This window comes from Rhipicephalus sanguineus, chromosome 4 (genome assembly GCF_013339695.2).
Source record: "Rhipicephalus sanguineus isolate Rsan-2018 chromosome 4, BIME_Rsan_1.4, whole genome shotgun sequence".
NCBI lineage: Eukaryota > Metazoa > Arthropoda > Arachnida > Ixodida > Ixodidae > Rhipicephalus > Rhipicephalus sanguineus.
Window position 1 is genome coordinate 153,514,881 of NC_051179.1, and position 14,642 is coordinate 153,529,522.

A 14,642-nucleotide genomic window follows, 5' to 3' on the forward strand; every position below is an offset into this window, starting at 1 on the left:
TTGAAAATCTACGGACCACTTCCAATTGGGTGTTAACTGTCTTTTGGCTAAGTTTGACCGTAACGGAGCTTGAAAGGCAGCTTTGCCGTAATACAAAAATGTAATGAGGTGAAGCATATTAAAAATCTGAAGGGGTCACTTTCAAAGAGACGACTGTATTTGTCTTTGGGAAGTTCGAATAGTAAAATTCGAGTGCGAATCGAATAGCAAACACTATTTAAAAATATTCAAAATTTCGAATATTCGCACACCCCTATAAAAAATACTATCGATAGTAGATTCGATGGTGCTATTGATAGCATTAAATCAACAGCGCGAACCCATTGCAGAATAAACTTGGTTCCCCGTGTGCATGGTACATAGTGGAGCTGGAAGAGCTGGCTGAAGGGCAAGTTGACATGCGTGTGTTTTTTACCAGAATGCTTTGCTGACACATGATCATAAAGTCAAACTGCCTAGCCGTAGTGGAAAGGAAGCAGTTACATGTGGTGGAACTTCGTGGCTTTTAATATATATTTCATTTTATGATTTCAAAATCACAGAAATATCAAGAAGTAAGTTTGTTAATTGTAAGGTGTAACTGGTAGCTTTTGAATATGGATTTCTTGACGGACATATTCTGCCATTTTCACTCCAGAAATAATTTATTTCTCTCGCCAAAAATTGCTGATAAATTAAGCGAAGCTCATAGTACGCTATTGCAAATATTTTAGCACCACTATTGATAGTATTGTCACCTATTTGTGACGGTGAATGCTGCAGCAAGACTGGGAAATGCGAGCTCTTATTTGGGCGAACTTGCGCCCACAAAATCAAAACTCAAAATACAAGCGATACATGCTGAGCAGTGATAGCGGTCAGGACAGTCATCGGCCGTCGAGTAATCTGATCATCGGTGGACTGTGTAGTATTTTATACATCAGTCATCAGACCTTCCAGCGTTACCGCTGGTGCTCATGTAAGCTCTTGAATAAACTTGACTATTTGTGTCCGGCGCGTAATCTTAACATTGATCTGAAACAATCATGAAGCTTCTCAAACATTACGGCGCAGCCTGCATCAAACGTTGCTAACGGTCTTTGAGGTTGAAACCCGAATACAGTAAAAGCTCGTTAATTCGGATTTCTAGGGACCGGAAAAAATGTCTGAATTAACCGAATGTCCGAATTATCGAATGGTCGAAATAAACACAATAAATGCAAGTTTTTTCAACATACCTTTACTTTACAAAGTAATCGCGGATGCGTGTCTGTTTTCGAGCAGAAATTCGCACGGACACAATTTTTCTGAGCCCTTCGAGGTGCTCAGCAGCTCGCATGCTGTCTGCAGTGCCAAAACAAAATTCTTCAAGGACGACGAGGGCCTCCGCGACTTCCTTCACAGTGCGAGGAGGCCTGTGTGGCTCATGGTGTGGCTGCTCCTCTTCAGGCTCTTCGTTCTCGGATTTGTTGCCATGCATCACTTCCTTGACGATTTGCTCATCAGTCAGACAGCCGGCAGTGGCAACGCCATCATCAATGCCTATATAATCCTCTAGTGTCACTGCATCAGGCATAACACTTCCGAAATCCTGCCCATCGTCGGCACCGTCGTCCGGCGACACTTCGGCATCGCTGGAGTCGGGTACAACAAAGCCATTGTGCCTGAAACAGTTGGCAATGGCGTGCGCAGGCGTGTTCTGCCACACATACGCAAGAATGCTAACTGCGCTCAGGAGACTCAGGTCGTATTGTTTGCTGACGTCATGGCACAGGAGCAACTTCTTGTCGGCAGAGCCCATTTTTCAGGGCACGCAAAATTTCTACTTTGGTAGTGAAGTCCTTCGCCTCGTACTTGGGCCGCTTCGCCGGCGTTGCCATCGGCGAAGAGTGCGTTCACACGAAAAGTCAGCACAAAAGCACCAGCAACAATCAAGCTAAAGGAGCCGTACTGAATCGTTCCTCGATAAAATGACGTTCAACGATGCAACACACCAACGGGAACAAAGCAATAAAATGGCACCGCCAACAACACACGCGAAGAAAAGGCGTTCAACCAGTCTCAAGTCAAGCCAAGTCGACAATTGATGTCCATGGCGATGCTGCGTTTGAGCTTCACTGTTCTTTTTTCATTTTCGAGCCTCGCCAGCGGCCCGAAAGTCGGCAAATTATCCGATTTGCGGTCAAATCTGTCCAAAATAACGAGCGCCCAGTCTCATAGAGTGATGCGTATATTTACAGGGACCAGATGTGTCCGAATTAACCAATTTTCCGAATTAACGAGAGTCGTATTAACGAGCTTTTACTTACATCAAAACAAAGCAATAAACATGCGTGGCAGTAGTATCGCTAGTAATATTAACGATGGTACTACCGATTGCACTATCGATAGTTTGTCAATATTAGTACTATCGATAGTTTGTTTACACTATCGATAGTTCTGCATCACTAGTCTGTACACATGCACGCTTACATGTGACAATTTATAATCAATTTACCAATAGTTCTGCATCACTAGTCTGTACAGATGCATGCTTACACGTGACCAAGTCTGCCTCTATTTCAGCCAATGTTTGGCCACCCCTGTGGGTGGGTTGGCAATAGGACTGCAACGGCCTCTGCTAAATCATCATTTGATGGCTGTGGTGTGGGAGGCGCATCTATCACGGCATTCACTCTTCACATGCGCTGGTTCGAGTAGCTGACGGATGATCTCATCGCCCAACTAGGCAAAAACTCCCAAGCAACTTCGGATCGAGGTCGGCCGCCTTCTACCTGGCGAATACTCGCTGCTTTTTTTCGCCATCGTCGGATCTTGTAGTTGCTGCATTTATTTAGTTCTGACAGTGCACATGGAATGGGCGGTGTCAGGGCAATTTCAGCAGATCAGGCCTCGCACGCCAAGCAACAAACAAGGGAGTGAGACACAAAGCTTGGGACGCAGATCAGGTCTAGTCACAGAAACATCTGACAACACAAACCCTCAAACGCCAAAAGGGTACTACGTTGGGCTAGTTGATGTTGCAGCGCTTGTGTTGTCGTACTCTCTGTGTGAGTTAGGATCCGCGTCGTACTCGTACGCGCTGTCATTCACCTCAAACGCCACACCGAGCTGGTTCTGATATTGGCTTAGCTTGGCCTGCTGTTTGGCCGTGGTAGTCATGCAATGGATACTTGACTGGATAAAGCCAAAAGGCAACTGTTAAGTGTAGCCAACAAAGCCTTCGAGATCAGTAATTTCTGCGTGGATTTTGACACTGGCACGATCTTCAGCAATAGCTAGTGCAACGCTTGACTGCTGGCAAACTAACAAAAATATTGTAAACATTGCTGACAGCTTGTCATGGCGTTCAACATTGCACTCGATCAGCCAGCTGGAGTCCGAAAAATAAAACGGCGCACTGTGGGGTGTCCGAATTTTCGGTCGTGGGTTCACATCACTTCAGTGGGATGAGTGGCAGTGCCGCGAAGGTGTTTGAATAAACACGCATGTCCGAATGGCAACTCTACTACAGAAGGCTGCTCTATTATCGTGCCTGGATAGCCAAACGGTTAGGATGCTCGCTTTCGGATCGAGGGTATGCAGGTTCGAGTCCCGTGTCGTGAAGAATTTTTTTTCCTCGAAAGTTTTTCTCTTTCTTTATATCTTTCGTTTCGTCTCTGTTTGTTTCTCTCTTTCATTCTGTGGCAGATACCCGTTCATGATAATAGTTTTCGGGCACGGTCACACACTTTACGCTGAGCTAGAGCAGCTTCGCTGTTAATACAGTAGAACCTCGATACGTTCCCGCTTAGTACGATTTCTCGGCTCCTACGCTCGCAATTGCGAAAATTAAAGATAACCCAATACAGCTCTGTGTAATACATTCTGGTAAATATGCTTAATAAGACAGACGCTCATACGGCGCAAAGTTTCGTCTGCTGACATGGCAGTAGCGTTTCTTTACATTATTTCCGGTCAGCACCGGAACTAGCTGGCTGACCTCTGGCTGCCAGCGAAATGCCAGGAGTTCGAAAGTCGAAGATTTCCTCCATGTTTTTTGAGAAATAAATGTTTTTTGCCCTTGCACCCTAATATGGGCTTGTCAGCCTCAATTTTTACTGGATTCGGATCGTGCGTTTATTTTCCGCATTTTTTTCCCAGCAACATATCAACGTGGTTCTACTGTATATGCACAACACATTTATTTCCATAGAAAGAACTCGTGCACGTCTTTTTGGGACATACGTGAACGGACCCCTAAGTTACGGTGCAGCTGGCTGCCGACAATGCGTGCCTGAAAGCTGTGCTTGAGGTCAATTCAAAACTAAGAGCTAAGGTATGCTTCACCATAGCCATAAGCGAACGACAGAAACGCCGAAACACTTCGTGCCTTTTTATGACTTTCTTGCCTTAAATATACTGCTGCATTAGCCTTGTACCTTCATGGCTGCATATTCACTATCGATCTTGTTGATAGAAACTGCAATTTCATGCGCAGCTGTTTCGGCAAATGGTAGTTCTGTTTTCAATTTGTGTGCACTGGCCATACACATGCATTCAGAACTGCATCATTGCTATTTATGATCATGTCTACCACAGTTTTGTCCGCAGCGGTTACAGCAAGCAGCATCACTTTGACTCAATGAGTTTTCGATGCACATTTACCTTCAGTTTTGTCGTCATCGTGCATGATGGCGTTAAAAGCGAGCACGGTTTTGGCAAACGATGACACAGTTTTGACTGTGTGCGCTGGCCGCGTGTGTACTTCTAGACCGCGCTGCAGTCAGCTGTTGCTCGACAGTTTCGGTACCCAAGTTCGTATCGCACGTCGCAGTGCAGAAAAGTGTTTGGAACATCCGAATTTCGGCCCACTGAGCACGATGACATTCGGCGGGGAATTTTACGAATTTGTATCGGACCGAAATTCGTATCACCGAGATTTTATTGTGTACAGTTTTTCGGGCATGGTTGAAAATTCTGAAGCTTTCGCAGCACTGTCACAAGCCCCATAGAGTCAGTGCATAACACCTGTGTCACACATGTGCTTAGAAGGCCTTTCATGGCTGCTACACGGGCAGTCTCAAAGGCCGTGAGTCAATATGTCAATATTCTATCGAGCCAATGGAACACCTTATAAGTAGGGCTCCGTGTTTTCGGATAAGTCTGAAAAAAAAAAAACCCGATAAACACTCGCCGGTAAAGTTCTTGACAATTTTGGACTTGTCTGATAAACTTCAATTTTAGTGGCCGATATGTCCGTGTTCCGATCTTTATCAAAGGGGCATTCTGAGCTGTTGATACATCAGCCGAATTGGCCAAGATAAACTTCGCCTCACGTCAACACTACCTCGCAGACCGTGCCCACCAAACATTTAACAAAGGGCTTGTCGTACACTGAGCAAGAGACATCAATGTTTCAAGGGCCCCCAGGAGTGCGAGACATCGAATGCACGCTAAAAATTGTAAATGCGACCAAAGCAGTTGCCTACTTTTGCTGGGTGTGCATTCGCGATTGCGTTTTTCTTTATTAAGTGCTAAAAAACAAACACGACATGTTCCGGTGCGAGTGCATGTTTATTTGAGGAAGACTGTAATCTTTGCCTGGTGGGTGAGCCTCAACTGCTGCAAAACGAACTCTTAAAAGTGCGCGATCTTCAAAATGTTGGCGTTAGATGAGGAAGACCGTGATCTTTGCCTGGTGGGTGAGGCTCAACTGCTGCAAAACGAACTCTCCAAAGTGCGTGAACTCCAAGCATTGGCGTTAGATGCTGATTCTTCACGTTGGTTCACGCATCTTGTTTCATCGTTCTTTGCTCTTGTCCTCGTTTCCGTTTCCTTAAGGGGGAACTGGCAATGGGAATGGTAAATGTGGTGGAAATGTTAAATTTTTCCATTCATTATTTTTTTTTGCAATCCTGAGACCATCATCATGGTGAAATATTAGAACAAAATAGGCAGTAGAGGTTAAGAAAAAAAGCGCTTTGTTCGTGTGCTGTCATCAAAAACAATGAGAAAATTGGGCATTCGAAAACGTAAATATTGTCACGTTATTACGAACGGTACAGAACCTCTGTCTGTCGGGGCACCAGAACGTCGAGCTGAACCGACACAGGAAAAACACGCTTCTTCGTCTTCTCCACTTCCTTCTCCTCTCGTCAGTTTTACAGTGGCACATACACACAGTAGAATAGCGCAATGCCATCCCATGCTCGTGGCATTACTCCCCTTCCAAAAAAAAAAAAACATCGTCCCGATGCTTAATGGTGAATGAAACAGAAAATAATCGCACACGCACACACGCACAAATGATGCAGCAGTGTCGAGGTGTTCGAACGATCATCCAAGTAGACTTGAATAGTCAACGGGGGTAGTACGGCTTCATCCTCGATACATGCACAACGTCTGCTTGCTTTAAACGACGAGATCGGCGAGCCGTGCTTTCAAGCAGGACTTCGTAGTTGACGTCGCTGAGGCGACGTAGAACTCGATAAGGACCGAAGTAGCGGTGGAGTAATTTTTCCGAGCGGCCCCTTTGGCGAATAGGAATCCAGAGCCACACTTGATCACCGGGCTGGTAAATAACCTCGCGATGACGAGAATTGTACCTGTGCGAGTCGATGTGTTGCTGGTTTTGGATTCGCTCGAGTGCAAGCTTGCGAGCTGCGCCTGCGAGCCGGATAAAGTCGTTCGCATCGGTGGTAATGTAACAGCTGTCGGGTAACAGCATGGCATCCAGCATCGTAATTGCTTCTCGGCCGTGAAGCAACCGGAAAGGGGTGAACCCCGTAGTCTCTTGAACCGCAGTGTTATAAGCGAACGTAATGTATGGTAGAACGTCGTCCCAGTTTTTGTGGTCTTGGTGAACGTACATAGAGAGCATGTCAGCGAGGGTCCTGTTTAATCTCTCCGTAAGACCATTGGTTTGTGGATGGTATGCGGTAGCTTTGCGATGAGCGGTTCCGCTAAGCCTCATGACGTCTTGCATCATTTGCGCTGTAAAAGCTGTTCCACGGTCAGTGATGACAACTGCTGGCGCTCCATGGCGGAGGACGATGTTGTTCACGAAGAAGTACGCAATCTCATTGGCAGTGCCTCGTTGTAGGGCTTTTGTTTCGCAGTACTTCGTCAAATAGTCAGTAGCGACTACGATCCAGCGGTTGCCGTCATGAGACTTCGGGAAGGGCCCGAGCAAGTCCATGCCGATTTGTTGAAACGGCTCTGCTGGCGGTGCAACAGGCTTCAGGAAACCAGCTGGGCGCATAGGTGGGGCTTTACGACGCTGGCAATCATTGCACGTTTTTACGTAATGCTTGACATCCTGAGTGAGCTTTGGCCAGTAGTAGCGCTGACGAATCCGAGCAAGGGTACGCGCGAATCCCATGTGGCCGGACGAAGGCTCATCGTGGCAGGCAGATAAAATATCGGCACGCAGCACCGATGGAACGACGAGCAGGTGTTCAGTCGCATAAGGTTTGAAGTTCTTTTTGTAGAGGATGTTATTACGGAGACAGAATGATTCTGAACGCGCGAATGCCCGCGGAGGTCTCGAGCTACGGCCTTCAAGGTATTTAATAAGTTGTTCAAGCTCTGAATCGTTCCGTTGTTGTTGGGCCAAGTCAGATTCACTGACAGCACAAAGAAAACGGCCTTCGGTATCATCATCGCTTGATGTCGTTGCAAGTGGAGCGCGCGAAAGGCAATCGGCATCAGCGTGTCTCCGGCCAGACTTGTAGACGATTGTTACGTCAAATTCTTGAAGGCGCAAGCTCCATCTCGCGAGACGCCCTGAAGGGTCCTTGAGATTGGCCAGCCAACAGAGGGCATGATGGTCTGTGACGACTCTGAACGGACGGCCATATAGATACGGTCGGAACTTTGATATCGCCCAGATAACAGCAAGGCATTCCTTCTCCGTGGTCGAGTAGTTAGCTTCCGCAGATGACAGAATGCGACTAGCATAGGCGATGGGACGCTCGACGCCATCTTGCCACTGGATGAGCACTGCACCAAGACCGATGTTGCTTGCGTCAGTGTGCAGTTCAGTGGCGGCATCTTCGTCAAAGTGTCCTAGTACGGGCTCGGTCTGGAGGCGCTGCTGAAGCTCGGAAAAAGCGTCTCTTTGCTCGGGACCCCAGACAAAAGGAATATGCTCTTTCGTTAAGCGGGTGAGGGGTTCGGCGATGTTCGCGAAATTCTGCACAAAGCGCCTGTAGTATGCGCAGAGGCCTAAAAATCGGCGCACATCACGTTTGTTGGAAGGTGGGGGAAATGCAGCAACAGCCATTGTCTTGTCTGGGTCTGGCCGAATGCCATCGTGACTGACAAGGTGTCCAAGGAACTTTAGTTCGTCGTAGCCGAAATGGCATTTCTCCGGTTTTAGTGATAGGCCTGCTTTGCGAATTGCGACGAAGACGGACTGAAGTCGTTGTAAATGTTGATCGAATGTTTGCGAAAAAACAACGACGTCGTCTAATAGACAAGGCACGATTCCCACTTGAGGCCTGACAGCACGGTATCCATCATCCTTTGGAACGTCGCTGGAGCAGAGCACAGGCCGAACGGTAGCACTTTAAATTCGTAGAGGCCGTCGGGAGTTATGAACGCTGTTTTTTCACGGTCGCGTTCATCGACCTCAGTCTGCCAGTAGCCGCTTCGCAAATCCATGGATGAGAAATATCGGGCATGTCGAAGTCGATCCAGTGAGTCGTCTATGCGTGGAAGAGGGTAGACGTCTTTCTTCGTCACTGTGTTGAGTTTTCTGTAATCCACGCAAAATCGAAGAGTGCCGTCCTTCTTTTTTACAAGTACGACGGGGGACGCCCATGGACTGGTCGAGGGTTGGATTATGTCATCGTCGAGCATCTGCTTCACCTGAGAACGTATCACCTCTTGTTCTTTTTGCGACACCCGGTAGGCGTGCTGTCGTACCGGTCGTTCGGTAGGGTCCGTTATAATGCGGTGCTTTACGGTTGGGGTCTGCTTGATTTTTGAAGTGGACGCAAAACAGTCACTAAAGGTGCGCAACATAGTGCGTAGCTGCTCCTTCTGCACGCATGTGAGCTTCGGATTCACATCGACTGTGCTGGCCACGGCAGTGTCACATTCGGCGGCTGCGGCAATCGGAGCAATCGTAGAAAATGCTTCGTCGCCAATGGCTTCGAAGTGAGCGATTGCTGTTCGCTTTGTCAAGTGTTGGTATTCGCCGCTGAAATTCGTGATCAAGAGCTGAGTGATCCTACGTTTCAGTTGGACGATACCGCGGGCGACGCAGATTTGCCGAGCCAAGAGCACCGACAGGTTCGCTTCGGCGATACCATTACTGCTATTATCGCAGTCGCTCTCCACAGTTACCAACATACTGGTTCGCGGCGGAAGTGTGAGGGTGTCGTCAACAATTCGAAGTGCAGTTTTCTGCGTATTGGTATGTTTTTGTCTGGGAGCATGGTCGTCTGAAAACGTTATAAGCAGGTCTCGAAGGTTTATAACGGCTCCGTGCTCGCGGAGGAAATCCATTCCGAGAATAACTCTTCGGGAGCATTCACGCAACACGACGAAAGAAGCAACGTACGTCGACTCACGGATTTGGAGCCGGGCGGTGCATCTCCCAATTGGTGTCAATAGGTGACCGCCTGCTGTCCGGAGGTTGGGTCCATGTCCCCACGGTGTCGTTACCTTTCTCAGCTGAACAACGAGGTCAGCGCTGATAACGGAGTAATCGGCGCCCGTGTCTACCAGAGCAGTTACGGGGTGGTTGTCGACAAGAATGGAGATGTCAGCAGATACACGTCTGTCGTCGAGGGTATACGTCTGCGAAAGGGAGTCGTCGGATGTCGGCAGGCAGTTCGGAGGAGGGTCTTTTAACGGTCGATCGACAGCGGCCTCACCCCCGGAGGTCGCTGTTCCTAGTTTCCCCGGCGTGGGCTTGGCGACCTAGGCGATCGTCCCGCAACGACGTCGGCAAAGGTTGGGTGTTGGCCAGGTGACATGGAGCGCCGGGGAAACATGGAGCGCCGGGGAAACGCCGGGGTGACATGGAGCGCCGGTGAGCGGGATTGGCGTCTCTGAAAGGTGGAGGACTGCTGGCTTGCCAAGTACTCGGCGATAGCACGGGGCCGCTCACCATCCCGCGGTCGACGAGCATCTGGACGAAAGCCAGGAAGGCCCATGTGTCGGTACGTACACTCGCGGTAGACGTGACCTGGTTCACCACAATGGTAACAAAGGGGCCGATTGTCAGGAGCGCGCCACACACTGGATTTCCGAACATTGAGTCGTGGGTTCTCGTAATGCGGTGGGCTTGAGTAGAACGGCGTCGTCTGTTGGGTGGGCAGACGGGACGGATAGCCGACAGCCGGTGCAGGAGTACGTAACGCCTCCGCGTACGTTAAAAGAGGAGCCTCTGCTGGCGGCGGAGCCATCAACGGTTGAACCAGGTGCCGGACCTCTTCGCGGACAACATCCGTTAGAGCAGCCACATGAGGCGGAGGAGACGCTGCGTGCAGTTTCTGCAGCTCCTCGCGTACAATACTGCGCACGAGCTCCGTAAGTTCCCTCGCGCTCGTGACGTCAGGTGTTGCCAGAGACGATGACACAGATGACAGATTGCTTGGGCGTTCGTACTGCGACGATCGCTGCCGTAGCATTCGCTCCATCGTCGTGGCTTCGTGGAGGAATTCCGCTACGGTGCTTGGAGGGTTGCGCACGAGTCCCGCGAACAACTGCTCTTTTACGCCCCGCATCAGTAGGCGCACCTTCTTCTCTTCTGTCATTGACGGATCAGCTCGCCGGCACAGCCGGGACATGTCCTCAACGAACATGGCAACGCTCTCGTTCGGGCGCTGGTTCCGGGAATTGAGGAGACGTTCTGCTTGCTCCTTTCGGTCAGAACTTCGGAAGGTATTCTGAAGCTGAGTGCAAAATTCTGGCCAGGTTGCCATGGCAGCTTCATGGTTTTCAAACCAAGTGCGCGCCGAGTCCTCGAGGTAAAAGTAGACATACCGAAGCTTCCGGTGTTCGTCCCATTCGTTGACGCTGGCGCAACGGTTGTAGTCGTCAAGCCAGTCGTCGACGTCCTCGTAAGTGTCACCGTGAAACGGCTTCGGAGTTCGCGGGGCGTTGAAAAACCATGGCGAAGGCGGAGTCGATGTCTGTTGAGTCTGTGTCCCCGCACTTGCCATACTTCTGTAGAGTTGTGGGAGGGGGCCGAATTCAGGTGGTAGGCCTAGTTGCCGCCGACTACGCCGTAAGTCAGCTGGTTCTTCCAAGGCGTGACTACTGTCGGGATCTTCCTGCTGGTCGCAGTGCATACAACACTACCCCGCACCTCCACCAGAAATGTCACGTTATTACGAACGGTACAGAACCTCTGTCTGTCGGGGCACCAGGACGTCGAGCTGAACCGACACAGGAAAAACACGCTTCTTCGTCTTCTCCACTTCCTTCTCCTCTCGTCAGTTTTACAGTGGGACATACACACAGTAGAATAGCGCAATGCCATCCCATGCTCGTGGCAATATTGCAGCTTTCCCTTGGCACAAGGCCACAATCTTGGCATCACCGTAAAAAGGAGAGCTTGGAGCTCAAGGTAGTCACAATGCTACATTTCTACAATGAAAAATAAAACCAGCTCCCTTCTAAGTCGTGCTTTCATTCTTTATGCAGCTGGTGTCAGTCATCCCAGTGCCATTTCACAACAAATAAAGATATAACTGTTGCATTTTTTGCACTTGTATCCTGCAACATTGGCAAGTGGTGTAAAGCTGTCCATATTTGTCTGCACATCATACAGATTTTTAGAATTGGCTTTTTGTAAAAGTTGTTTGCACAGGCAATTTCAAAAATTTTTTGTATGCTCATTTGAACATCAAAAAATAAACCAATAGCTTTATGGCACACAAAGAGCCCTTGTGAATATATCTGACAATTTTGACGAAATTATGGCTAGTTTTTTAATTAATTTTGGGATGATAATGAGAGTCCGTCAAGTGTTATAATTCAAGAACTACAACAGATATCTGAAAACTGATTTCAGTTTTCAGATATCAGCAAAACAGCACACCTGCATGCCAAATTTCATCACCTTATCCCGGTAAATAACATAGTTTTCATTGCTACACCCCCCCCCCTTAAAGGGGCCCTGCAACACTTTTAAAGATGATAGTCTTTCTTGGGGAACTTAAACGCAGAAATTTTGGTCTGTCTTTCTGTCTGTCTTTCTGTTTGTCGGCACGTCCCTCGATTCAGCCACTCGGCCAAAGTTGAACCACTTGCACAAGGGCCAGCCATCATGAACGGCTCACTAGGTTCATACTTGTGTACATGGTTGATCAAAAAGCAAACATTACGCATATTTGAGGCGCAACATCACTAGGTAAGTATTAGGTGGTGTGTTCTTTAATAGAAAATACATAGATACGTAATTCTAGAGACCCTAGTTTCTTAAGCTGCGCTGAAAATGCGACTGCGCCGAAACTTGGCTTCCTCCGTGCCCTCTGCGCAAGCTCATTGTTGTGTTTCGGTTTCAGTTCAGTATTGCACTGTACGAGTGCCATGGGGTGCCGCTCTGGCATTCCTGCTTTACCCAGGCGACGTGTAAATAAAAGAGTGTGTGGAGAGTACTCGTTGAGTGCGGACGTTTCTTCTGCTTCGGCGCTTCGCGCCAAACCGCGTGTTCGGGCTGGCTGGCGTCCCCGCCGGTCGCGTTGGTCACCGCCGGTCTTGCCTGCTGCTGCGCCGGGACTACCAGCCCGCAACACAGCATTCACGTTTCCCGACGTATTGCCAGATGGCGTTCATATCTCACGCAGCGCCTCTTCTATCGTCTTTAGACGACATTTGCAGCGAAGCACGCAGATACGCGGGCAGTTTTTTTCAGTATGGTCAGAAAATGCTGCCGATCAGTAGTCGAGGCTCCTGAGAACACGCGAGCCCAACATTATAGCGCAGCACGCAGCCTGGGATTTACAATAAATTCTCAAAGTCTGCTAAAAAGCGCTTCCTCTTCTCTCGACAAAAATGATGTTTATGGCGTCACTGACACATGCTTCACACCATTGGCTGATTTGAACATGGCGCGCTCGGTAAAGAAAAAGTGCTCAAGGTGACAAGGAGCATGTGACGTACCTTCTTCCACCGTGCCACCCCTCCCTGCTTAGCTTCCAGCGTTTTCGTAGGGATGAGAGAAGAGAGAAAGCAATTATAGTGTGCGACAAATTTTTGTAACTTCACTCATACTGGACGGATTCTAAAAATTGTCGCGGTGGTCGATTCGCGAGGAAATAAGCTCCTTTAATGAAGCCATTCCATGGCTACTTGGAAAAGTGTTACAGGGCCCCTCTAACTCTTTCGTTACCGTGAGAATATGGTCATTTTTCATATGTCTCGAGAAGAAAGTTTTTGCCAGTTTGAAAAGTACTCCAACACGCATTACAAGTTATGCATAATGAAATGTTCTTTCCAAAAAACATACACTGTAGAGCAACAAAAATATTGTGGAATGTATAGATATTTGAAAATATGTAATATTTTGTTGCCAGCTGACAAATAGAGCATTAAAAAGCACTATATATGCCAAAAACATTCAAAACAACGAAAATTCAGAATATACATTTAGGAGGTAAATAACGCAGGAATAGTATAAAAAATAATAAATGCTGTACACAATGTTGCTATTTACATAGACAAAAAAATCTGAGCCGAGGTACTGCTTTATTGCTCGAGCCATGCGGTGAAGCATTTCCTGTTTTTTTTTCATGAGACACAGGTGCACTGAAGTACTTTTCGCAGAAATTTTTAGTTTTTTTTTAGGAGAAGAGCCTGCTGGTGTTCCAATATAGATGGATGCCCGCAATGTGAACGATGCCTATATAAATCAGATGTCCAATGAACTTCACCAGTTCGTCTGGCGTCACTTATTTCCATGAGCCACCTCTTTCCTCATAGGTTGGCGTTCCAAAATATGCCTCCAAGCATATTTATTTGTATTTTTGCAGATGGTATCGAAGAAAAAAGCAACGAAATTGCGTGCAGTCCTAAAACGGCTTGCGGGGCAGAGATGTGCTCCGGGCGGCCTTCTTGTTGTGAAGAGAAGTTTTGCAGCTGGCGCCATCATATTGCGCCTGGGTGGCGTGTACCCTGCACATAACCAAAGTAGCTAGCTCTAAGATTATGCACAAAGGTCAGCTGCTATGCACGCGCGGCGGAAGAGACCACTTGAGCCCATAAACTGAACCAACTCCTGAACGGCTGTGGATGTCCGAGGCTGACGTGAAACATTAGCGCCGTTAAATCTTGAAACTGAGGTGCTGTCATGGCGTGCCGCCGCTCACGGCGGCGTTCACCCTCGGCACATGCGCTAGTTAGGTGACCGCCAGAGGACCGCCCCTCTCGTTTGGCGCGCTTCCTTCCTCTTCACCGGAGCGAAGAGGGCTCGCCGTCAAGAAAACCCGTTGGTGTGGGCCAACTAAGCAGAAGAGAAGCGGGCGCGCCTTCAAGCGGCCCCTGCGGTGAGAGGTCGCGAAGCAGAAGCAGCATGGAAGCGGTGGCAAGAGAACACCGAAGAAGTACGGGCGCGGGATGTCGCGGCCAAGCGGCGAAAGTGGTCGCTACCCGAGGTTGGCGGCGCCGACGCGCGCTTCACATTCGGCCACAACTTCAACGTTGTCACGTTTATATATGATGGC